The 27,577-nt window shown below is 37.0% G+C and overlaps 1 protein-coding gene across 13 annotated transcripts in view; it reads left to right on the top strand.

The window, feature by feature from the left end:
• The window catches only part of LOC129725815 (anion exchange protein 2), a 196,062-nt gene that overhangs the window by 93,125 nt on the left and 75,360 nt on the right, over positions 1-27,577 (top strand). Inside the window, exons 1-2 of one of the 13 annotated variants that reach the window (XM_055682062.1) lie at positions 11,246-11,345; positions 24,956-25,518. The exons of 4 other annotated variants lie outside the window; for them this stretch is intronic. The gene's annotated coding sequence lies outside the window, so the exon portion shown is untranslated. 8 more of the 13 variants (XM_055682063.1, XM_055682065.1, XM_055682064.1 and 5 more) reach the window with 8 other exon arrangements.

Genomic DNA, 27,577 nt, shown 5'->3' with positions numbered 1-27,577 from the left:
TGGCTGCCCTATACGTTCCCATTTCATTTGATTATAATCGAACTAAGCAACCGTTATGTATTAAATTGTTAATAAAACAACGAAATTCTATTATCTCAAAGATTACAAGACCTTTTTGAATATCACTAGTGTCATACGAACGAGTCATCTCTCAAACTTACAAATAACAAACTTCATAACAATTTGATATGTGGTTCAAAACTTATGGAAAGAAAAGAAATTCAAAGGCTATTATAAACCATACCTGCTTTGATCAATATATGTGGCCACAATATAATATAAATGTGTTATCGTACCATTTCAATGTTCCCAGTATCGCTCGTGATTGAATTGTTCGAAATTAAGAGTCATTTCTTTTATTTCGCTATTTCTTGAGCATTTACATTACGTCAAATTTCATATTTTATACTTCTATTACAACATCATTATTTTAGAACCCAAAAAGTAAATACACATTTATTGGATTGAAGCGTTCCTGTAAATCTATTTTTACAAATAATAAGTTTGAATGAGAAAGGCTGGGTCTGACCGCTAGGTGGATTAATTTAGGTTTTTTAGCAATTATTTACAAGAATAATAACATTTTGGAAGTATTTTCCTGTGGAGCGGGGGCCTAGTGTGGTTGGTAACGTCTCCGCCAACCACGCTCGACGCCTGGGTTCGAATCCCACCGCCGACATAGGTGTCGATGGTTGTGGGGTGGCGTGATCCACTCACAACCAGCCCAACTGGTCTAAATTCAATCCTAGCCGACACCGGGAGATTTTCTGAGGCGAAAAATCTCTGGGATCACGCGGAATTTTTTGCCGCTTCAAAAGAATCGAAAATGGTGTGACTTGAAATATATGAAATATAGCGACCTAACGACTCTGTTAAGAAGGAGGCGTACAGTACTTATTTATTTCAGATGTCTCCATTGAATGTGTTATTAGGAAGACACAATTTTTTTTTCAATTTCAACGTATCTTCTTTCGACTCAATTCAAGCAACAATTTGTATCTTTAAATATATCTTCTGTTTTATTCCTGTTTGAAGTTTAGATAAAAAAAATGGTTTTTGATTGTGTTATTCAATATTATCGGACGCATATTGTTATCCATCTTCCAACAATCGATTTTTTTGCTTTTTATTCATCATTCCAGGTAAGTTCCGCTAGAAGTGATTGAAAATCTGTAGCTCGAGACTTGTTGGCGTGCGAAAACATGGTGAGATAAAACTTATCTTTGAACTTTGCCTCGAATCAAGTAGTAAAAAGTAGGAAAACCTTGAACGGGAAAAATCGATTTTTTCAACTCAACACTTTTGCGTTGCGGGGTAACGCGACAGCTACTATAATTAAATATAATCATTAATCTTTGTCAATTTCGAGAATACCACTAGAAAAAGTTGTCATTTTTAAAGTTCAAACAGAATAAATTTTTGATGATTTTAGGGATTTGTTTTACTGAAATGGTGATATTGAACCCTAATTAATCATTCGTACTTATATATGTGGTAGTAAAAAAGCTGCCCAAATAGCTAGGAACAAAAGCATTCCAAACAATCGCGCTTCATCTATGCTACGGTTTGCTTTTAAATACTTTAGAAGAAGATAATCCGTTATCAATTACGGTTAGCTGTCACAATACAACCGGGAAGCGGGCACGAAGCAAATACCGACTAACGAAAAGCGCTTACAATAATCGAATAAAAACATCACGCCACAGTGGTAATAACGGCATCCTGCTTATGTGGCAGGACACCGATGAAACAAGCTGACAGTAATTGAGCATCTAATAGAATTTACGCACCCACCTTTTCTACTAGTGGGTAGAAAATAACGTTCGGTGATACAGGGTTTTGTGTTTTTCTCGGTTCCTTTAGCAAGACTTCTGTAGATACAGAAACATTCGCAACCAGCCATCGTGACAGCATTAACAAAAGGAATTTATATTAGACAAGTCAACAACCGCTAAGCGACCCTGTTAGACCCCTGGCAGTGGTGGTTACGCTGCAATGGTACATTTTGCGTATCTAGTATGGTAAACGTGCACAGCATTACTAACCCTAATCCGGTTGTGTTATGGGACAAATGGGACTAAGCTCTCCCGTTTATAATTTTTCGGAACGAACGCTCTTTTTACGTCTGGCTGTTGTCATGAAAAGAAATTAGAAATCGTGCTATTTGTAAATATCTAATGCTTTTATGTTTACTCTACCTAGGGATCGCTTTCGATAAGATATCAAGATCAACATTTTATACAGTAGGGGGAGTTAATTAAATCGTTCCACAACATCGTAACGCAAATTGACGGAAAATGCGTTGAAGTTCGCTAAACCGCTTTGACACGCACGAACTCCTTCAACATCGACCTGGGAGCACTCAAGAAAAGTGTTTGCTACTATGCTTCGCACTTTGTTTATCTTACAGACATGGCATAGATAATTTAGCAGCAGGAAAAAAACGTGTTTGCAAACATCAAACTTCAGCCGTCGTCGCCGCCGATTCGGTCGAAATTCCGAGCGCGCGAAACAGACCGATCGCATCCAAGCAGAGAGGGTGAATGTGAAATCAAGAAAAGCTCAGCAATACGTCAACTTATGTACCCCGTACGAACGAATGCTCATCGGCGGCGACGGGGATCGTCGGAAAATTCCTTCGCTGAGAGTCACCCACCCAGCGGCTCTCGCTCTCGATTGTGCGTGTTCCAGTTTCAATCTCGGCTCCTCTCACAGTACGGTGCGCCGGTATTATAATGAGAAGAAGCACGTTTCGTTCACATGTTGTGCTATCACACACCACCGCACAGTGGTCCAATAAGGCGAAAAGTGGAACTTAATTCCATAGCCCCTTTCAACTTCATCCTAGCTTAATAGTGTCTTCGGAGCAATTGTTTGTATGAATGACCCGCATAATCGCAAATTATCAAAAAATATGAAAAGTTTACCATACTAAAAATCAAAAAATTAACTTTTTTGTGTTAAGAGATAGAAGAATAGTTATTTCAGCAAAGTTGTAGAAAATTCAAATATATGAAACTTTGTTGAACAAATGAAAATCCCATCTCTTTTCGGTACAAAGTTATAAAGTACACTACATGAAACTTATTGAAAAGTTAGTTTTTTGTACTTAACTTTTGTTAAATGCATTTTACACGAAAGTGTAGTTCGGAGGAATTGTTATGGCACACAAAACACACATTTTTACCGAAGACCATATACCTCCAGGACTTTTCCTTACAAAGTTATATCATATTTTAGCTTATATTTTCGATAACTTCAAGAACGTATAGGTTAAAAAGGGGCAAGTGGAATCATGATGTCAATACTTTTTCTTGAAGTTAAGCTGAAGTACTATAAACTTCTTTAGGTTCCATTTGTCCCAATCCACCCATTTTAGAGTACGGCGAGCATATGTCACAGTAGGTTTTCATATATCAAAAATACTAACTTTTTTGTGTTAAGAGATAGAGGAATAGTTTATTCTGCAAAGTTTTAGAACGTAAAAAAATATGAAACTTTGTTGAACAAACAAAATTTCTATCTTCATTGGGAACAGAGTTACAGAATATTTCATGTAAAAGTTACTTAAAAGTTAGTTTTTTGTATTTAACTTTTGTTGGTTAGATTTTACAAGGAAACGTTGTTCTAAAGAAGCATTTGGGCATACAAAACACACGTTTTTGTTGAAGGTCACACATCTCCACGACTTTTCCTTACAAAGTTATAGCGCATTTCAGCATATTTTTTCGATAACTTCAACAACGTATAGAATAAAGATTAGGTGGATTGGGACGGATGAAACTTATAGAAGTCTTGAGCACTTGAGCTAAACTTAGAGAAAAAGAATTGACATCATGATTCCACTTGCCCCTTTTTCCTTTATACGTTCTTAAAATTATCGAACAAATATGCTGAAATGTGCTATATCTTTGTAAGGATAAGTCCTGGAGATGTGTGGCCTTCAACAAAAACTTGTATTTTGTATGCCCAAATGCTTCTTTAGAACAACGTTTTCTTGTGAAATGTAACTAACAAAAGTTAAATACAAAAAACTAACTTTTAAGTAACTTTTACATGAAATATTCTGTAACTCTGTTCCCAATGAAGATAGAAATTTTGTTTGTTCAACAAAGTTTCATATTTTTTTACGTTCTAAAACTTTGCCGAAAAAACCATTCCTCTATCTCCCAACACAAAAAAGTTAGTATTTTTGATATATGAAAACCTACTGTGACATATGCTCGCCGTACTCTAAAATGGGTGGATTGGGACAAATGGAACCTAAAGAAGTTTATAGTACTTCAGCTTAACTTCAAGGAAAAGTATTGACATCATGATTCCACTTGCCCCTTTTTAACCTATACGTTCTTGAAGTTATCGAAAAAATAAGCTAAAATATGATATAACTTTGTAAGGAAAAGTCCTGGAGATATATGGTCTTCGGCAAAAATGTGTGTTTTGTGTGCCATAACAATTCCTCCGAGCTACACTTTCGTGTAAAATGCATCTAACAAAAGTTAAGTACAAAAAACTAACTTTTAAATAAGTTCCATGTAGTGTACTTTATAACTTTGTACCGAAAAGAGATAGGATTTTCATTTATTCAACAAAGTTTCTTATTTTTGAATTTACTACAACTTTGCTGAATTAACTATTCTTCTATCTCTTAACACAAAAAAGTTAATTTTTTCATTTTTAGTGTAGTAAACTTTTCATATTTTTGACAATTTGCAATTATGCGGGTCATTCATACAAACAATTGCTCCGAAGACACTATTAAGCTAGGATGAAGTTGAAAGGCGCTATGAAATTAAGTTCCACTTTTCGCCTTATTGGACCACTGTGCACCGGTAGCAGTAGATTATTTCGTGGGGCTTGCTGAGCGTTTGGTGTGTCGTTCAAAGGACTTGCCGAACGCTACCCCTCTGACCCCGCTTTTCAAGGTCATTTCGGAAAAGTTTGTAATTGAATTCCCCGGTGTGGTGTGGAATACTGGAAATAGAACTGCATGATGCTACTAAGCTGCTTAGTACAACAAAAGACAACTCGCGTTATTGTTGCTAAATTGTATAAATATATTTCATAACTTAAAAAAAAACTCCTGGTCGCGTGGTTGGGCACTGACCTGTTTATGGTTGGACCTTCACTGGTACAACAGCCCACGCGGGGGATCTCAATTTGAGTTTAATTATTTATTGTGAAAAAGAATGCCTTACAGGACCAAGAAAGATAAAATATATGAGGTGAACCAACCGCCGGCTGAAAGCCTCAAAAATATAGGCAAAAAAAGATAAAATATATAACTAATTACTTTTGGCATTTTCTTGCAAATTTTTAACAGTGGGAAAACGGAAATTTAAAATAACACGATTTGCTAAGAAAAGTATCATGCCTGAACCATTCAAAGTCCGACAATCCAAATCAGATGATCTAAAGAAATAAGTTTAATAATCGAATTTAAAGCCGAAGAATGTGCAAGTAAAATGTCAATTAGGTCCTAAAGTTTCACACGGTTTTCTGATTTTTATATATCAGCTGAAAAAGTACAATTTTCTGAGCAAAACGTGATTTTTAAAACTGTTTATAGTTGTTCTTCGAATTCTAAATGAAGAATAATAAAATGCTCGAAATGCCTTAAATAACAGTTCTCCCATATACCGTACATGGGCAAGATTTCCTTACGAATTTCTTTTTTCGTATGGATATTCCTTTTTTTGGTTAATCACACTGAAAAAACATCCTTCTCCTCCAGTGTTACACAATTTAAGACCGTTTCCCATCAGGTAAATGATTATGTTTTCCTCATTTGAGAACTTTTTTACCCAGGTTGGAGGCAGTTTAATGTTTCACTGCCTTTTTTAAACGATCTGCACAATTTTTCTTTGAGTTCAGAAATTTCACGTGGAAATCACCTGGATAAATTTTCTTGTTATTCTGAGGCAACAGTGAGAGAAAAAGCTATAAAAAATGTAAACTGAACATCAGGCATGCTTTTTTAGTAATATATTCATATAATTTTGGTTTATTTTGATTTTTAAATTTTTGGAAGTCTAATTTTGTTGTGTGAAACATACGCTGTAACATTGCGGTCGCAAATAACCACTTTGATGTATTTTTTTTTTTTTACTCTCGCTTATTTTCCGTCGGTCTAGTTCCGCCACTGTTGTGGCCAATCACCGACGCCCAGGGAGGCGACTCCACACCCAGGACCCTAACTCACGACCCGTTTATTAACGGACCGGCGCCAACGGCTTTACTTCCTCATGCGATGGAAGACGTGATCCCAGAGATTTTTCGCCTCAGAAAATCTCCCGGTGTCGGCTAGAATTAAATCTAGACCAGTTGGGTTGGTTGTGAGTGGATCACGCCACCTCACAACCATCGACACCTATGTCGGTGGTGGGATTCGAACCCAGGCGTCGAGCGTGGTTGGCGGAGACGTTACCAACCACACTAGGCCCCCGCTCTTACTTTGATGTAATTTAAATTAAAAATATACTTAGTAAACACATCCCTAAGTATAGATCTCAAATCAATTTTTTTCAATATTTTTAAATTAAATTGCAGGCCATTTCACTACCATGCAATATTCATTCTCTCTTCTTTCGTTTTTCATTTTTCATAACAAAGTTTAAGAGGTTGTGTATGAGACACGACCGTAAGGTTAACGTAGAATTACGACATAACGCTTAGATTACGAGGGACTATATTTGGCCGTTTTTCAAAAACCGGAAGTCACCATCTTGAGCTTAAATCCGTATTGGATGGTATTTGACTATTTTTGCAACTCTGATTGGTCGAAATCTGCGTTCAAAACAAGGCTCTACATTTTTCAATAGTACAGTAGTTAGCGTTTTTCACATTTTTCTAATTTTTCTAATTTTTCAATAGATTACTGCAAGAATAAAGGAAATCCGCTGGAAACTTACTGAGTTATTGGCATTCGAAATTGGAAAATAGGGAGTTCTATTAAACAATTCGGGCAACCAATTTAATCGACCATTTTTGATTTGGCTGAAACTTGGCATAGATGTTTCTATAGGCAAGAGATGCCATTTTGTGCTTTTTGTTTATTTTTTTGGAACACGTCCTATTTTTGAGAAGCTATTGAAAAATGCTCTTTTGGGAAGATATTGATGATTACAAATATTTTAAGGGCTAAAACATTCGTTTAATCGTTATGACGTCGGCGGCAAAGTTATAGATAATAATTTTGTCTTTGCGAAAAAAATATACACTCTGAACAAAATTTATTTCTTTTGTAAAAAAAGTTAAAATAAAAATTCAAAATTATTTATCTAAAAAGCTCATTATCTAAAAATCTATTTTTTTTTATATAAAAACTTCAAAAGATTACTTAAACAATGCAACCATGCAACAATGATCAAGGAGAAATCAAGAAGAAAAAGTTGATTTTTTGAAAAAATACTGCAAGGTATATAGGGTTGTATGAAATGGTGACGTAGGACTAAATGTATATATTATATGCTGCGATAAACTGTTCATAGGCAACACTACCGTTTATATTTTTCAATAGTACAGTAGTTAGCGTTTTTCACATTTTTCTAATTTTTCTCGTCGTTATTGTAAAACTAACGATGCATGAATACATGAAAATTTTACACTAGTAGTAGTTGCGAAAATTCTCATGACTTTTATCTTCAAGCATCTATAGTTCTGAAAAGAACCGGTTCCATAATCTTCAGTTAGAAATTCGTGCTACAGAACGCTGATGATCGCACCATCGGAGGCATTGAATATTTTGCTTGACCGCGCATAATAAAGTTTGCTCTCCGCTGTGCCTGGAAGTTGACTCGTATGCAGCTCTCGTTTCTCAATGTCGTGTACCTCTAAGGGGCCATCCACATACCACGTGGACAGTTTTTTAACGATTTTAACCCCCCCCCCCCTTGGGCAACTGCCCATATAAATTCTGGATATTTTGAATGGACCGTGGACATCACACAGACCCCCTCCCCCCAAAGCTGTCCACGTGGTATGTGGATGGCCCCTAACAGCTATACTCTACTCGCTATTGTGTGACAAACTAGACTGAAGCTGAATTTTCTACACGCAGTCTTTTGTATCGAGTTCAGAGTAGATTTTTGCCATTAGGGCGTGGCCACGCAGCTTAGAGAAAGACAAACAAACCAAAACACTTTGTTGAGTCAAAATATGTAGGCAGTGGAATTTATTTCGTCCATGTTATTGTTATCGGGAAGCAAGTCAATAGCGAGGGAAATTTATGGAAAAGCTTGACCTTGGAACTTTTCCCCTTTTTTCACTATTCGCTTGCTATAATCGTTTGAAATCTTAAGTAACATTTGCCAGTTTCATTTTCAATTTGACAAAATGTAATCTATTATAAAAAACAAAGACGTAGGCCTACGTCAAAAAATAAAATTCTGTTAAATTTTTTTTTTATGAAAGGCATATTTTTTCTGGAAAGACGAAATTGCTATCTACAATTTTGCCGAAGACGCTATGGGGAATTGAAAATATTTTAACAGTCAAAACGGTTTGTTTGATTGGCATAGTGTCTTTGACAAAGTTGTAGATAGTAATTTTGTCTTTCCATAATATACACTGTAAAAAAAATCAAGAAAATTTTTCAAAAAATTATAACTTTTTTTCCTTGATTCCTCCGTGATTGGACGGGTTGCATTGTTTAGGTAATCTTTTCTTGTTTTTACATAAAAAAATCAGTTTTTTTCAAAAATGAGCTTTTTTAGATAATTACTTTCAAAATTTTTATTTTAACCTTTTTTTTCACGAAAAACCAAATTTTTATGGAGTGTGTATTTTTTTGGGAAAGATAAAATTACTATCTACAACTTTGCCGAAGACGTCATACCGATCAAACAAACAGTTTTAGCCCTGAAAATATTTGTAATCATGTTGTGTATCTTCCCAAAATATCATTTTTCAATAGCTTCTCGAGAATGAGTCGTGTTCCAAAAATTTAAACAAATAGCTCAAAATGGTATCTTCTGCCTATGGAAACGTCTATGCAAAGTTTCAGCCAAATCAAAAATGACAATTTAAATGAAAAAAAAATTAAAACTGGGACATTTTTCGTGGAACTGCTCTATTTTTAAGAAATATATGCCTCTCCTTACACTAATCGATGACCGACCTTTCTGCAGGCACTACGTATGTTGATCTCTACTTATTTTTTTAATTTTTAAATTAAAAGATTAAAAGGCAAGTAGTGCACAAAGAGACATTTCGGCTGCTAGACTGTGGAAAATATAACCACAGAAAACAGACGTCCATCCTATATTCAAAGGATGTGTGAAAGCATTGTCATTTTCACCGTAAGCGGTAATGTTCCCGCTACGTGGTGCTCGCGTCACTTACAAACCAAGCATTGGCATCGATAAAATATCGATAAGCCAACATTTATGCAGTGCAACTGGGGCACCACAAGGCAGATGTCGTTGGTGTTTTGACGTATTTTGAATCAAATGTTTTCTCACGATTTTTAATTTTGTTAAATATCAACATGATTGTCTGTTCTCTGTGATATAACCCTAGTACTGCACAAAGTGACATTTATACTGCTGGCCCATGGAAAATATAACCCTGGTTCACGTGTCATGACAGGGATGTCAGATGTAAAGACATGTCTTAATTTCGAAGACATTAGAGCCCGTGTACAGAAGTGAGAGCCTACTAGTCGGTAGAATACCCGCACCCGATTCAATGTGCTTTGTATTGTAAGATTTGGGCTACTACGACGGTTGTTTTGATCCTTTATGACAGTTCATTCAATGTGTTTACTGACATTTTTAGTAACATCAGCCTTAATTTTTAAGCAACATCAGCCTTACGCGTAACACAAAAACTCTGGAGAGACTTTCCAAAAACGAGCATTTTTACCAGGCAAATCTTTCTACTGCGTTTCGTAATTTTCATTGGGGGTAGGTGTTGGCGTTACGTTTTGTGAAACCTTTGTCCGAAAATTGTTTGAACGATGCGCATGAAACATTTCATCAGAGTATGACAGCTCGTTACAAGGATGAAAATCTAGCGTGTTTGAAAGTGTGCTGCGTTCATTGAAAGTGAAAATTAGTGAAGATTGGTTGTAATTTTCGAAATAGATCGATAAAAATGATATTTATCAGCACTGGTCTGGGGTTGGTTTCTTAGTATCATCGGAATATGTTTATTGAACGGTGTTTAATTATTTCGGGCTGTTTCACACTCATAAAAAGTAGCCATCTTCAAATTAAAATGGTGTCGGGTACCGATTTGTGACCTCTGGGTATTAATCCGATTTAGAAAATATTCGGTATGGTATAAGTCCATTTTAGATAGCATCTGGCGTTTGGAGTTTATTTTGGGCATCATTGCGATTCCCAAAACACCCTCATATTCGATTGCGTTTGGCTAATTTTAGCTGTTATTGTATTATTTATACGTCCCCGGCGTACTCGTGATATGCGGTTTCAAAATTCAAAATCAAATCGATTATTTCACTGCTAATTAATCTATTTATAATCATATTTCTTGAACTTTTAAAAATATATACTTCTTACAGCCTCCCTAGTCTCGATAGTACGATGCTGATCAAACAAGCCAGTCGTCGTCTGTTCGAATCTCAGCGCGGAAGAGACTGTATGTATCAGTAAAACCGCAGCGTTGGCCCCGCAATTGGCCTGTACACTGAAAGTTGGCTGCGAAGTCTGTGTATAATAAACAGAAGGTCAAGTTCTGCTAGCGGAACGTAGCACCAACACTTTGCATTGCTTTTATGCTTTTTTAATGTCTCTTACAGCTAACTTTTTTGGGTTAGGTTATAGCTATCATAAATTACAGTTATTGCTGCGCTGTATCTACATATTCATGAATTTCAATAAAACCAAACAAATTTTCTTATTATTGCAGAAAATGTGCCACTTGAGTTGTATCAGTTAAACTGACAAAATCTGAAGCAAATATTTTATGCTTTTGTAAAATTGAATTTGTGGAAATTATTATCCTATGTTGCATAATAAGTACCAATAACTAGCGCTTATACTTAAATCTTTTAACCACGGTTGTGGTCCGACCGCGAGGTGCTTCGCGTGCCAGGCAATGTGCGAGCAAGAGCAAGGATTATCCGTAGTCTTCAGCTACGAGAGATTTGCTCTCACAGTTTCTGAAAGCAACCCTCAGCACCATCAGCATCGTGGCAGAAGCGTGTCGGAAAATCCGAGACCGAGAGTGCTCGACAACGAAGGTGGAGAGAAAATCCTGACCTGACCTACCAGCGGCCGAGGTGAAAAAACGGGAAAACTCGACTACCCTGCACTAGTGGGATTCAGATATGTCTGCAACTTTGCTCGGTGAACATCACGTAATTCGGTCGCGTGCAAAAGGTGTGTGAGAGTGCGACTAGATTTAAGGAGGGTTCCCTCGCCTCGGCAAGGAGTATGACAAACGGTGCTGGAGGGTTGTTTGCTTTGACAGTTATGTTTTCTTTCGGATTTAGTGAGATTCAGTGTGCCAGTGGCAAGGTCAGCTGTGGCAGTCAAGATTAGTGTGCCCTAAGAATGTGAGCAGAATTCGAAAAAAGCACATCTATCAATTCTGTCTGGGGAGATCGCGACAGTCAGAGGAGAGCTCACGTGAACTGGGCTTCTGGTGGAATTGTGAAAAGTTACTCTCAATGCACTGCCCGGCCAAAAAGTTAATGTGATGTGTGTGTCAGAACTGACCTAAAAGGTTTATTTTTTTAGCTTGAGGAACAATAAATCTCGCAGAAGTTCCATTCTATATGACCATATTCGCATACCAGTCCCGATAATTTGGGTTGCTGGGCAGGGGAAAACAAGTCAAGCGGCAGGCTTGTTTCAGTTAGTAAGCTTTCTGTATACCATCGATCAATAAAATAACCCAGAACAAAATTTGAAATGAGTTTTGTTAGAGAAAAAAATTGGAAGAAGGTTTTTTTTTTCATTTGAATAAAATAAACTGTGGTTAGTGAAAATTTCACCCATTTCATTGTGATCAGAAAACCAAACTCTCTTGATTAAGTATTTCATGATACAGGATCAAAATAAATGTTAGTTTTCTGACCTTTTTGGGATAAGTCACTAGTTGGATAGTACAATCTCACCCCCAAATTACGGTGGAAAAAGAAAATTTACCGTTTTGCAAAATAATATAAGTATCTAATGACTTCTGAGGAATTTTCTCTGTCACAAAAAGTTACTATTTATATTTCAGTCCCCTTTTAACTTGACAAGCTACAAACTTTCCAATTTCTTCAAAGCCATAAAACTAGCAGACGAGATTCTGTTTTGAACATATTGTGATGGAGCAACTTTTTCGATGGTCAGAATCCGTCGATTGTGTGCTATGCAAGACGTCCAATGAAGTTGAAAATATTTTCAAAAGCTAAGCAGCAGGAGGGAGTGCTTCATCTTACATTTTATCCACCCCGGGACGCACGCTCCGAGGCAGAACTTTGTTGTTTGGCAGCTAACCGTTGATTCTTGATATTTCTGAAGAAATAATATCCGACAAATATAAAGAATTTGAACACGTATGGGCCAAAGCATTTATTGCTGGCGAAGAACATATCTTCTGTTCCGTGTACTTTCCACCGGAACATGCTCATAAACATTCGTATGAATTATTTTTCAAAACTCTAGAACCTATTATGTCTAACATGAAACCAGAAGTAAAACTGCATTTCTATGGCGACTTCAACCAACGTAATGCAGACTTTATTGTAGACATTGAAAATGAATCTATCTTACTCCCAGTCGTGGGCGAAAACGAAACACTGCAGTATCTTTTTGGCAAATCCTCAGAACTCGGTCTATATCAAATCAATCATGTCAAAAACAAACAAAATGCTTATTTAGACCTATTGTTCACAAACTGCACTGAAGACTTCTATGTAGATGCATCATTGACTCCCATCTGGAAAAATGAAGCATTCCACACAGCAATTGAATATTCAATAGTAATGAATAACACTTCGTACCCCAGCGACTGCGAGTACGAGGATGTACCGGAATACCACAAAACTGACTTCGAACAAGTCAAACGTAGACTTCGCATAATAAATTGGCGTAGTATAATTTGTAAAGAAGGAAATATCAACGAAGAAGTATCAAAATTTTATGAAATAATTAATCAAATTATATCAGAAAATGTACCTCTAAAGAAAAGAAGACGAACGAACACCAACAAATATCCAGTGTGGTTTAATCCACAATTGAAGAACCTAAAAAATAGAAAACAAAAAGCACATAAAATATACAAAAAAGACAACAATAGCGAAAATCTTCAAAATTACCAAGAAATTTGCTGTCAACTTGACGCAGCCATTAAAATTGCACATGAAGAACATAATCGTAAAATCGAACATCAAATCAAGTCTTGCCCTAAGAACTTCTTTAATTACGTAAAAACCAAACTAAAAAGTAACAACTTTCCATCACGAATGCATCTTGACAGTAATGTAGGACAAACTTGTAATGAAATATGTAGTCTTTTTGCCACTTTTTTTCAAGAAATTTACACCACATATGAAGAAACAGATCGCGACCGCGAATACTTCTCGTATTTTCCTGAATTTTCGAATTCTTTATCTGTCAATCAAATATCTGAATTCGAAATTCAAAACGCACTTAAAAATTTAGACGCTACGAAAGGTCCTGGACCTGACAGAATAGCTCCAATTTTTCTCAAAAATTTGGCAGAAGAACTATCTACACCCTTACAACACCTTTTTAACATGTCCCTGAAGAATGGAATTTTCCCAGAACTCTGGAAAACCTCATATTTAGTGCCAATTTTCAAATCTGGCGCTAAATCAGACATTCGTAATTATCGTGGAATTGCCATTATTTCATGCATTCCAAAATTATTTGAATCAATAATTAATGAAAAAATCTTTCAACAAGTAAAACACCAAATTACAACTCAACAGCACGGCTTTTACAAAGGCCGATCAACTACCACAAATCTTTTGGAATTCATAACTTTCACTCTGACTGTAATGGACAACGGTAACCACGTAGAAGCTCTTTATACGGACTTTAGCAAGGCATTTGACAGAATCGACATACCATTATTACTCTTCAAGCTCGAAAAATACGGAACTGAAACAAAATTTTTGGAATGGCTGCAGTCATACTTAACAAAACGAACACAAATAGTCCGCTTTCAAAATTCCTTTTCGAACCCAATAGAAGTAACTTCTGGGGTTCCTCAAGGTTCCCACCTGGGCCCTCTTCTTTTTATATTATACGTAAATGACATTTCCTTTCTTCTTAAGTCAATACATGTGCTTGTATATGCTGATGACATGAAGCTCTTTATAGAAATAACCAATGCAGAAGACTTCGAAATATTCCAGAATGAAATTAATGTATTCTACACTTGGTGCAACAAAAGCCTATTACAACTCAACATTAAAAAATGTAATTCAATAGCCTTTAGCAGAAAAACAGTTACACCACCAACAAACATTTTCTTAGGAAACCAACCAGTAGAAAAATGCAAAATCGTTAGGGACCTAGGCGTAATCTTAGACTCCAAACTCACATTCATAGAACATTATAATACAATTATCAACAAAGCAAATAGTTTGCTGGGCTTTATAAAACGCTTCGGCCACAATTTTCAAGACCCATATACAATTAAACTATTATATAGTACATACGTCCGACCAATTCTGGAATATTGTAGCATTGTATGGAATCCCTATATTGCCACACATGAAGAACGCATTGAATCTGTCCAAAAACAATTTCTTTTGTACGCGCTTCGTAAGCTAAATTGGAGATCATTTCCCTTACCATCATATAAAGCACACTGCATGCTTATAGACATACAAGCACTTAAAGAACGCCGCGATCTTTCAATGCTTTATTTTATCAATGACATTATTTCTCAACGCGTGCAATCTACTCAATTATTATCACAACTAAATGACTGGGTGCATAACCCAGTCGTCAATTAAGAAATCGTAAAATATTTTCGGAAAATTCTCACAGAACAAACTACTCAAAAAATGGCCCAATAAATCGCATGATGCGTCACTATAACCAGCACTGCGAAAATATCGACATCACCATGGGCAGAAATCAAACAAAAAAACGACTAACTACTGGAAATAATGTATAGAATATAAGAAAACATTGTATTATTATAACTGTAGTCTACATTTGCTTGAAGAAATAAATAAATAAATAAATAAATAGATAGGGATTTTCGAACGTCAGAGAAAGGTATTTTCGCCTCCGTTCAATTTTTAGTGACATTCCGACGATTCACAATGACAAAGCGTCAACTGTCCTTGATTCCTTCACAGGCATACGTAGGTTCCGGTCGATGTACTTTCACAGGAAATTCAGTCCACACCCCCTATCCTGCCTGTACATTCTGTTCCGACAGCTCAGAAGATATTGAATAACGAAAAAGGACGAAAATATAAACGATGGATCATATCTTTTAGATGACAGCATCTGCCACGAGCTACTAGAAATGCAACCGCTGGCAGTGGGATGACTTTGCTATAAATAGTTTCTCCGATTTATTTATTTTCTCTACGACTAGCCGACTTGATATTTCTACTGATGCAAAGTGATTTATTTCTGAATTTTATCATGGCCTTTTCCTGTAGCCGCTTTCTGATATTATTTATGAGTAAAGTTACACTTTACTGTGAAGATGCACTCTCTTTTTGAAGACGCTCCTAGCTATGCGGACGTGAAGACTTCTGCACAAGTTTGATAGGCAATCTTACTTTTTGATTGATATGTCAATAGTTCAGCAGCCGGATGCTTTTACATTTCTTGACGAGTTCTGCTAGCATTGCTAATTGTGTTAGCCTACGCATACGATTTGCTGGTGCGGAGAGGCAGAGAAAGAAGAATGTAAGCTTTGCTGCGTGACCCGAGCGGAAGATATTTTATCTGTGATTGAAGAAGCTGTTCAATGGGATAACTGGGCAATTCAACTTATTCACTTAGCACTCCTATCAGATACGTGTGACACTAATGGGGTGAAAGGTTATTACTGGATTTAGATTGCTCCTGACATTTGCATTGGTCGCAATTTGTAATTCAATATACTCCGAAGGAACGTGCTGGATTAGCTTATGGTTATTGTTACAACTCTCATAATTATACACATAAAATCTATCAAAACAATAAGAGGCCCCTTACCGTTTATGCTTTCAATAATGGTATCACAAAATAGTCGTTACCAAAGTATGTCGCGTTTAGGAGTTGGAATTGTATAAAAAAGTGGGGGCCTAGTGTGGTTGGTAACGTCTCCGCCAACCACGCTCGACGCCTGGGTTCGAATCCCACCGCCGACATAGTTGTCGATAGTTGTGAGGTGGCGTGATCCACTCACAACCAACCCAACTGGTCTAGATTCAATCCTAGCCGACACCGAGAGATTTTCTGAGGCGAAAAATCTCTGGGATCACGCCTTCCATCGCATGAGGAAGTAAAGCCGTTGGCGCCGGTCCGTTAATAAACGGGTCGTGAGTTAGGGTCCTGGGTGTGGAGTCGCCTCCCTGGGCGTCGGTGATTGGCCACAACAGTGGCGGAACTAGACCGACGGAAAATAAGCGAGAATAAAAAAAAAAAAGAATAAATGAAAGGGTACCGGAGAATTTTAGCACAAAGAAAGATTTTTTTGCTAGAAAGGAAGTCGTTCAAAAGAGCTTCGGGTGTATTTAATACCTTAAAAAGTGGGTTTTATGCTCTCCTTTTCCTCTTAAAGAACTCTGCCAATGAACCCTTCAAGGCAGTTATTGATTATTATCAACATTTCGCAAAATGTTCTGTGCTATTAACTTTTCCTCTTCTGTTTAGCCATCGACTTTCATTTTTGTTTAGCCATCGACACGCTGCAGCAGATTGTTATCGTTAGAAAAGGAAGCACAGCGCATACACATGGATTTCTTGGATTTATTGGGGTACACGTACAACTCGTAGTCCTATTTAGTTAGCAAAAGACTGATATAGTGAATAAAATGATAGGAGACAGACAGAGGTCTTTTTAACCGTGCCAAAAAAAATTCATGGATAAAATCAATTGAGTTGATTTCCAAGCATCATGTGTGAAGTAACCTAAAAACCTTAATAACTCAGAAATTGCTTAAAAAGATTAAAATTGCGGTAAGACTTTAAGCAAAATAATTCGATACAACTAGTAAGAAATTTTGTTAAATTACAGAATAGTTCTAATGATAACTACTATAAATATAACAAAGAGTCGTGAAAGTTGGTTTAGGGCATATTGATTTTCTTAAAAAATTCTACAATATAGTTAATAGTTGTTTAATTTTTTTTTTTATATAAAACTGTATATTTTGAACTTTATTTACAAATACATAACACAGTTATGGTTTTTATCCTAACTTAAAGCTAAATGTAACGGGAGATGCCGTTTACCCGCGGCGTTCTCGGGATCAGTGATGGAAACGAAACGAATATGATGCAATCGTCGTTTATTCATCATGTGTGCACTTTACGAAGAGTACAGGCCGCGACTAAACTCGAATCCTCTCAACCCATAATGAAATGATGATAGGGTGCATAGGTTTCTGGGAGAAAACAAACACATGACTAGACTACATCAGCTCTGAGAAGCGATTCGATCGTTGCGTTTGTCTCTCCATAGGCCGGTAGTTACGGGAAGAAAGGATAGCAACAGGAGAAAATCATGTCGCCTGAACAGCAGCAGAGGTGTGGTGCGGTGAGAGGGAATGTGTGGGGGAAGGAACTACTTCGGCAGCGGTTGAGTTTAAGCGAAAGTAGGAGAGAAACACTGTCATTTTTTTCTTTTTCTGACAAAAAATCATATTCATGAGTCAAAAGAATAAGGATATAACAAGTTCTGATCGCTCTCTGTAACAGAGACTAATAACTTCATATACCGAGTTGTGCACATTGAGAACCACGTATTGTGGTGTACACTAATGAATAGAAATATATCGTAAAGAGGAAAGCAAAAAGAGTGCACCAGCACCGATACTTTATTTTTCGCATACTGACGACGATGTCAACGCATTCTGAGCTTGTTTTATATGTATTCATTAATCGCTAGAGGTGATTTTTTTCCTTCGCTTCTCGGGATTACTTTATTATTCGTTAATGTTCGGAAGGGTGTCTTAGCCTATTTTATTCTATGTTAAAGATTAGAATGTATAACAACTATTTATTGTATTAGGTACACAACTGAGTAGTGTTGCTTTTCTTAACTCATTCAAAAAAATGGTGGCTGAAGCGCATCGAGAGTTAAAAAAAGTTTACGGAGATACTGTTACAATCCGTCAAATTGTTTTTGCACCAAGCTTTTGTTATTTTTGCTGCAATACTCATTTTCAGTCTCCGAAGAAGAACGAAGCTTGTTCCATAAGATCGTTTACGAGATAGTAACAGGCAATGATTTTGTCGCCGTTCTCTGTACACAGAAAGGCGGCCTTGTGAGAATATTATAAACCAACATAGATGTACGATTTTGAAATCATGTAACCGCTTGAACTGATAACAATAATCATTCTGGGCTTAAAGACTTCCGTGCAACACAATTTTTTGAAGTAGAATACTTCTCTCAGAAAGTTCGGCTACATAGAGCTGTGAAATGAAAATCTAAAACCGATAAAAGTGAAAAATATGTCCAATTTCAAATGCTCATAAATCGGTTGGTATTCGATGGATTTCCTTCGTTCTTGCAGCAATAGATTGGGAAATCTTCTAACATTCTTTCCAAATGAAGATAATTGTAATTTTATTATTCAAACTATTGTACTATTGAAAATAATCCAGCCTTGTCAAAACGAAAAATTCGACCTCTGATTGGTCGTTATATGTTTGCTTCCCAAGCACGGTCGACAGAATCATATACCTTGCAATTTAAAATATGATATTTGGCCTATATAAGAGCCTGTTTCAGCCGAAGCCGCTCAGAATAGTTCTTGACAGCGACAACAGCAGTCATATTTTAGCAGCAGCAGTAGCCGTGCAGTGGATACCTGCGATAGGGAATAGCGGCCACAGCTGTGGCACAGCAATGGATAGCGCACTAGTTGCAGGGGATCTCAGCATCGATAACAGCTGGGCCAGTTGATGCAGGGGCAGCGGATACCAAAGGCAGCATATAGCGGCCACAACTGTGGCATGGCTACGGATAGCGTAGCAGTTACAGCAGGGGTATTAGCATCGAAAGCAGCTGGGCAAGCTGATGCAGGGACAGCGTATAGCGGCCACAACTACGGCATGGCTACGGATAGCGTAGCAGTTGCAGCGAGTATATCTGACCTTGAAGCATTTATGCAATAATTGAATGAAAATTGCAATTACAGCAATTGGCCTATTTCAAGGCTACTAAATGTTTTTGGAAGAGCATAATGAATGGTTATAAAAAAACTGCAACTGAGGTTTGATGCTGCTGCAAATGCACAGCAGTGTGATGTTTATTACGATTTGTTGATACTGTGCTTAACAAATCCGATTTCAAAATTACTGACACGCAAGCAGCCGGGTTATCTTTCTTGTAAAAGTATTCTACTTCAACCTTGCGGTCGTGGCTTTGCACACAACCCTCCTGTGATTTTTTTCTAAAAAATCTGTGTCGATGAAGAAGCTTTCGATATCGATTTATCCTGTTTTGTTTTGTTTGCGTAAGCACGTGCATTTTTCTTTTTTTTATAAGATCTGAAACAAAAATCTTCTTTGAATATATTTCGAATTGTTTCGCGAGATACATTTTTCAGCCACATTTTACGCCGATCGGCAAGGATTGTGACGAGTTCGTGCACGCAGTGCTTTTTTCAAACTTGGAGTTCGAATACTGCGAGGATGACCCGGTTTTCTTTTGATTGTGATGGTGTCCTCCAGCTTCGTAGAGTTCGATCGATCAAGGTTCGACATATACCATCGCTTCGTGTACCGGTGTACCTAACAAATGAAGCTGCAAAATTCGTAATCCATTTTCATAATCCATTTTTATTACTTACACTACTTTCGAGTTGAGACTTAGACAGTTGAGAAAAAATTGGCTCATAAACATAAGTTTCAGAAACCGAAGTGGTGGCTGAAATGTGTATACATTGCAACTATACCGAAACAAAAAAACTGCCTCAGTTACAGAAGCAACGTGCTGTATTCGGTTCCGTCTAAAACCCTCTGAATACGCTAAAATGAAGTAACTGCTCGATGAGAATTCATGCCGAACGCAGGAACAGCTTACTCCGGTTTTAGTAACCCGCCAAGCCATTCCCAAGAGATTGCACGCTTTACCAAAATAATGTTGCATTTTCATAAGAAAGCAGTGAGAACTTAATCTACACAGGACTAATAACTTAATCTACACAGGACTAATAACCGGGCTCCGTCCGAGTAAGTATCATCTAAAGAACATTGGTCGGGCTCAAGGCGATACTTGTCGCTTGTAGCATAATAAGTGAAACCTCGGAACATCTGCTATGCAGCTGTGGTGCATTATACATGAGCAGAATCAAATTTCTCAACAAGGGTTGCTTACAACCTAGTGAAATTTGGTCTGCTAGTCCTCGGAAGGTAAAATTAAAAACCAATTTGCAAGCCTAAACCGCTTTGATTTAAGATAGTGTAATAATTCGAATATGCCGAATAACCGCACAAAGACCAAATCTATTCTACGAATCGCATAAGATATGTGGGTCATTAGATTTCAAGTGTGTAAAAAAGTACAAACGTGAGATTTAACTTTAAGTCTGGGGAATTGTTCTATGCAAAAATACCAACTTAAGTGGACCTCGCCTCACTTAGTGAGGTTTTTCCCTTTTTTAATTCAAGCAAAAAATTCATCGTATTCCCGAGAAAATTTCACACGAAAAATACTTATCACCCCGAGGTATTATGAGCGAAACTCGAGCACTAAAGTCAATTTTTTTTGGTTTTAAGCAATTTTTTTCTCTAAGTATGCTTATTTGTTATATTGTATATTGAATAAAACATATCAATTTGGAGCGTCATTGTCAGCAAACAATTTCCAATTTCCCAGTTTCGGTTAAATTTCCTAGATTTCTTTTGGTAATATTTCCATAAATACTTAATGCATTAATGAATTGGAGTATGTTTTCAAAGATTTTTTTATTAAGAGTTAGTGTTGTAAATTGCTGTTTTATACTTGATGAATAAATATATTCCATTCATATTCGCTTACGCAGGACATGCCGAAATATCATGTCGAGAGCCCGCGCGATAAAGCCTCTTTTCAGTGTCCTCGTTGCAAGCGGTCTTAGCATGATAATTTGCAGCAGTAGGTGGCTGTATGGCCAAACTGCTTGCAGTTCTGGCAGTTCATGTTTACAAACCCTGTCTAAAAGAATGTATTTCGGCAATGCAGATCCGGAAAAGGTTACCCAAAAGGAAGCTGGAAGCGAGAATTTCTTCTTCTCTTCTTCGATGAATATCGAATGCAATTGCTTGCAATCCGGTATCTTCACATTTTTTTTGCATCACGGGGTTCTTAAAACCGCTCACTAAGTGGCGAAAAATTTCATTGACAGTGAGATTACCCTCGGTAACTACACCGTCGATCTCTACATCCTTGGCAGGGATGTAAAAGCGATACTCTCTCGTGAAAAGCTCGCAGCCAGGATTCGTGTTTGCTTGCTTCAAGCTATTCACGACATCTCACAGTCTGTTCGGTCTAATCTTTGTAGTTTCGGTAACATCCGGATTTTTTTTTTGCTGGTTCTTTGCCAGTTTGAATAATATTTAAATGTTTTTTATGGTCCGGAAGAAGACAATGTAAGGACCTTTCGAGGCACCTGTATATGCGCTTACCCGTACTTCCGGTACCCTTGGTACTGGCCTAGGTAAAGAGGAGGGTACATGGGAAGGTAGAGGGTAATTGATGGGGGATATTTCAGTCTTTTCCCCATTTGTTTCAATATCCAGAAAAAAATCCATCTGTATAATATCCATATTATTCTGGTATGCGAGAGCAATTTGTTTTACCGCAAACTAATAGTAGATGGCCGTAACAAGATGGGGCATCAATAGAAAACAATATTTCAAAATAAGATGATTTTGTATACAATATACGAAAATAGACAACCGTATAAGAGAGAAAAAAAATAACCGGCACCGAAAAACACAAGCGATATGCGCACCGTCTCTATACAAAGCAAAATTGTTTATTCGAGTGAGCCAAATGCTAACAAACCGTCAACAAAAAACCGAGCGAGGGGTGGTCCAATTGGCACCAAAACTGGGATATTTGCATAGTGACCTTCAGACCTATTATATCTCCTCAGAGAATCACTACCGTGTCAACTAAGGTCGCGATTATTCTAAATATTGAGCAGATTATGCGGTCACATAAAAACATATAACAACAAAAGAAATAAGTAGCGTGAAATAAATAAAAATAAAGTTAAACACTACTGAAACAACAAAAACCCACGTCAATGCAAAACATTCGCTTAATTAGTAATGTAAATATGAAGCCGTTACTCGGAATAATGTAATAATTAAATTATCCCAAATAATCACGTAATCAAATCAGTTCATTACCCAAAAACTATTGCTTATATTTCGAATCGCGTACAAAAGCATGAACTCGCTTTAATAGTTGAAAACCAGAAAAAAAACAGCTTTAAACTACGTTGATTTTGAAAACGTACGAACAGAGGCCACGCCTTTTTTTAAATATTTACCAGAAAAAATCATCTATATAACAGTATTTTCCGCGGGTGGAAGCTTATTTTAGACCTAGGAGTAATTTAAAAAAAAAATAAGATTGTAGCTCAGAGACCTTTAGTTGCAATAATGTCTTGCCAAAAATGTATTTTTTTGCATGGATTAGTTCAAGCTTAGCTACTTTAAAAATATCATTCCAAAGAAAAGATTTAACTACATTAAAGCTGCGACGATGATTTAAAAAAAAAGATTATCGAGAAAAAAACATTACTAGGCAGTGATGGCATAATCTCATGCAAAGTTGAACTGAGTAACCTTTTTTCAGATTTGAATTCAACTTGAATCTGCTTCCTCACAAGAGTTTAAGTTTTTTTGCACCGCACACTCTGATCGATTGAGTTTAAGTGCATGCAATGCATTCAGTGCACGATGCATTCAACGATGCAGGCGATGATGTGACGCGATAAGTTTTGTTTTCAGATTGAATTTATGCTTTCAAAGGACAATGCAACAAACTGTTGCAGCAGACGCGGCGCGAATTTCATCGCAACTCGATTTCTATGCGATTGTTGTTATGCAGGATTCAAACTCAAATCTTACTTAAGTGTAGTACACTGTTAGTAGGGTTTACGTGCAACCGAGAATTGATGTGCAAGCAAGTTTTAAACTTTGTTACTAGGTTTTCAATTTGTGCAAAAAAAGCAACCACTGCAGCACTCAATAAGCACGCGTCTTAGGATAACAATCGAAAAGTTTGTAAGTTTCCGCATACCTAGGTGTAACCAAGGGCGGGCAGGTAGATTACGACCATGTTTTTTCTGTGTTTGAAAATTCGTTATTGCTCCCATGGTAGCTGTAAACGTTTAATCATTTCTATATTGTTGCGACAATACAATTTCCTGCTACCGTTATTGAGTTAGTCTTCTCATTAGTGGCTTCATGAATGGTTGGTTTCCTTGACTTGTTTTTTGGGGGGAAAAAAGCGAAAAGAGAAATAATCTTTTGTGGTTTACAGTAAGTTTGAGAAAAAAATGTTTCTATCGAAAAAGCGGCGAACTTGTCGCTGACAACCCAAGCGGTGTGCACTCAATTATGCTCTATTTCCGCTGATTTTCTGCAGTAAAAGCGATGAAAAATATTACTAAAACAAGTTTATTTTAATAATGATGGTGAAATAGTTGACTATATAATTATCTGTATTACGATCGTCAATCTAGCACGAGCCACCGTGCAAAATTGTTGATAAGTTCGTCATTTTGGTTTTTTTTTCGCAAATAATTGTTTAACTTATTCCCAAACTTACCATTAAATAAATACAAAAAAAATCCGTGATGCTCCTTCCACCTCGAAAAAACGTTCATTCTTGCATATAGTCTATATTTCTCTGCAAGTATCATTTAAATTTTAATCATTTGATTACCATAAATAATGCACAGTGAATCTGAAATTTTTAATAACTTTCATTCGAAATAAATAGTTTATACCTATTCTCAATTAAAAGTCTAATTTACATTCCTTTTGATTTTCAATAGAGGAGATTAATATTTTCTTTCTTCTAATCGTTAAAGTAGGTATAGAAATCAACTACGATTTAGTCTGTGCGACCACAGACCTAGTACCATAAAAATGTTTATTACATTGTTGAATATTTAAGTAGAAAACTTGAAAGCCCGCGAGTAATTGAATTTTTAATCTCAACAAAGTACATAACATTAAAAATCGCCCTAAAAACCCAAATAATCGTATTCCGGAGCTGCCAACAAAACTATATCAGGCCCATGACCTTGCACAGCAAAATCGATCCAAGTACAGCCGAGAACCGATACGCTACGTGCCCCGCAAAGTGTCAGTGAGAATTTACTTCCCAGAGTTTATATGCAGTGTCGCAAGTCCGCCGCCGGTAATCTTGCATTTAATTTTTCGCCCAGACGACGTCGTCCGCATATGCGATTTATCAGACCTTGTGCACATCCTCTTCTCCGGTAGTCGTGTTGGTAGGTGGTAACAGCAGCAGTGGATTGCCATTTCTGCCGAACTGGAAAGCTCTCTTTTACAGCAGTGTCGCCACACTTTCAGTAGCAATTTTGCGGGGACACCGCTGCGTAAATCAATGGACGGTTATTTGTAAACAATTCCCGATAGTCTGCGTATATTTTTTTTAATCATATTCCGTCGTCACCCACTGAACTAGAACGAGATTTGATGTGATATGTTTTATGCAAGCAATTGCTTGCCAATGGGGACGCAGGGTTTTCCATCTGGACTGCGTATGCCGAAATGGTCATATATAAGTGAAGCGTTCGTTTCTCATTCCACAGTTCATGTAAAACATCCGGCGGCTGTATCCCTTTTTGACCCCAATTGTTGTCGCAAAACGGAAGATTTGAATTGGTAAATAGAACTTTCCCTCGAAAAGAGAAGGACAAAATACAGCGAAAATGAGACGAAGAAAAAAAATCTAACTCCGAGTCAGTGAAAGTAAATAATGAACTAGGAACACTTAATCATGATAATACAGGCTCAAGTGAATTATACTGTGAATAAGTGGTGCTAAAGTTGGTAGGATTTAAAAATCAATATAGAAAATATACGTCTACGTAACATGCCCCGGGACACTTGGGAGGGAGGAAACAAAAATCGCAGATGCAGCTGCAGTGGCAGCAGCTACAAATAAGAGGTGTCACGTATTATCATAATCTGAAGAAGCTCTTCGCTTGATTGGAACTTTTCCACCATAAGTGGAACTGTAGAGTGAAGTGTTTGGGTGACGGAGGAAAATCCAAGGGAGCAGCGGCGGCAGCAGACAACCGACCATATGTAGATTGTAAGAAGGGACTTGCAGCGATCATCTTCGGGACAGCAACTAGGGCAAACAGAACCGGTAATGCCTTACTCCACCGCTTCTACCTCATTCGATCGAAGCATCCCGCTTCATCACAGTCACTCGGACTCGAACTGCCATCGGCTTATATTGCACAAAAAAATCCAAAAACAACACTCGACCACATCTGCGACCGTTGACGATAGTCCCGGTCATCTAGCTTCCTCATTTAGCCCTGTCACTCATCACATCTTTCACTATCATAACCATCATCAGAGTGCGGCCGTTTTCGCCGCCGCCGGGCAGTCCGGCAATTCGACGGTGGTTGCCTCCCGAGCACCCAAAACTCGCGGACTGTTCCGGCGGGTGACTCGCAAGGTGATCGAATGGATCCGCGACTCGATTGCTCCAGCGGCGAACAAGGTTACTATAAAGGTTGTTTTCTACTTATTTGTTGTGAGATTTGTTTGAACGTGTGCTCAAGCTCGCTGTTATTGTATACTAATCACGTTTTTTTTGACTCGCGTGCAGGCATATAACTGAAGTTTTCGTCCTTCATGTCGAAATATAGTGATATTTTTAACACTGTAAATATTCTAGGTCAGCTATGTATTGTGTATTTTTATCAGTGTATCTTCGTTCGATGCAAAACAAGGTATTAAGTAAGCTCATTTTTGTTGTTGTTCGTCCTTTAGTAAAAGTGTGTTGACTGCTTTTATGCTTTTCGCTGTTGTCGTAGATGCGAAATTTTTAGATTACCTTATTTTTGATCAAGATGAAAAAATATTCGTTATAAAAGTTGAAACAATATTTATCTCAGCTGCGACCCTCATCTTTAAGGCACTAACGAGTGGAATCATATGGCATCTTATGCAAAGAAAACGGGCCGAAATTCCTCCCAATAAAATGATTGATGATACCGACTGTGGGGTGGGTCAACATCAACATCATGTACGTCATCATTCTGGATGTAGCCCAATTAGAACAGTCACTGAGTCTTCAATTGGGTCAAGTAGATAATGAAAAGCACTTCAAAACAGGCGGTTCACTGGCCTTGGAATCAGAAAAAGTTATTATTGAATTACACTGCGCAGTGTATTTGCCAAAATAAAGTTTTCACTGATAACATAAACAATCGGTAGACCTCAACGTCACCATACCAAAGCCGTAGTTTCATCCTGTTTTATATGTTACATTTTTTCCGAATTAGCGCGTAACGTCGATACTATCTCAAGCGCAATCAATCAAAATCCAATTATTCACTATGTCACTGCGTATCCCGGTGACGTTGGCAGAATGGTGTGGCGATATACGTGAGCATTCGTTCATGTGTGTCTAATTGATAATTTCTCCTACAAACAAGACACGAGCGTGAATCATTTTCATCGCGCTAATGTCATTTTATAACCGAAATCGGCGCAATATGTAATATTATGATACATTTTTTCTACTTCAGAGATGATATGAAATTTGTTTGCCTACCGAATTTGATATTTGATAAAAAATGGATAGAATGGAGAGATACCTTCTTAGCGATACTTAATAATTCTTCTGAGCTTTATTTGAATCGGATTAAGTCGTATGTTTTCTGCCCAATCCGAGTTTAAAAAAAAAAACAATAAATAAAACTTATGTACACTGAAGCAACTGATGGTAAAAAGAAACACAAGAAAAAAGATGTTACATAAGCATTTTTTACTATCTTACAAAATATTGTGATGACCCGATCAGAAGAGCATAACTAAAAAATTACAAAATTCTATCAACGTGAGATACAAATAACATATTTGATACAATTTTGTTTTTTCCATATAATTTTAATTACAAAATTGAATCTGAATGCGTTATAATAACAAAACGTGTAATGAAGTAGTTCTGAAACAAGTCTAACTAACTTTTGGTTTTTTTCAAAACCTGTTGTTTCTAACAATGTCTGTTATTATATTGTTCTATATACTATCTTATTTTGTTAGAAAGTTGATATTTTAGTAACAAATTTTGATATGTGTTTGATACTAGTGGAATCATTTCTGTTATAATTTCTGTTATTTTAACACCTAATGGGACAAAATTGGAAACACAGCCTGTAAGGTTTTTCTAGTAACAAACTAACAGCTTC

The sequence above is a fragment of the Wyeomyia smithii genome, chromosome 2 (assembly GCF_029784165.1).
Source record: "Wyeomyia smithii strain HCP4-BCI-WySm-NY-G18 chromosome 2, ASM2978416v1, whole genome shotgun sequence".
Taxonomy (NCBI): Eukaryota; Metazoa; Arthropoda; class Insecta; order Diptera; family Culicidae; genus Wyeomyia; species Wyeomyia smithii.
Note: the sequence above shows the minus strand (reverse complement) of the source record. Positions and strands in the feature narration are given on the sequence as shown.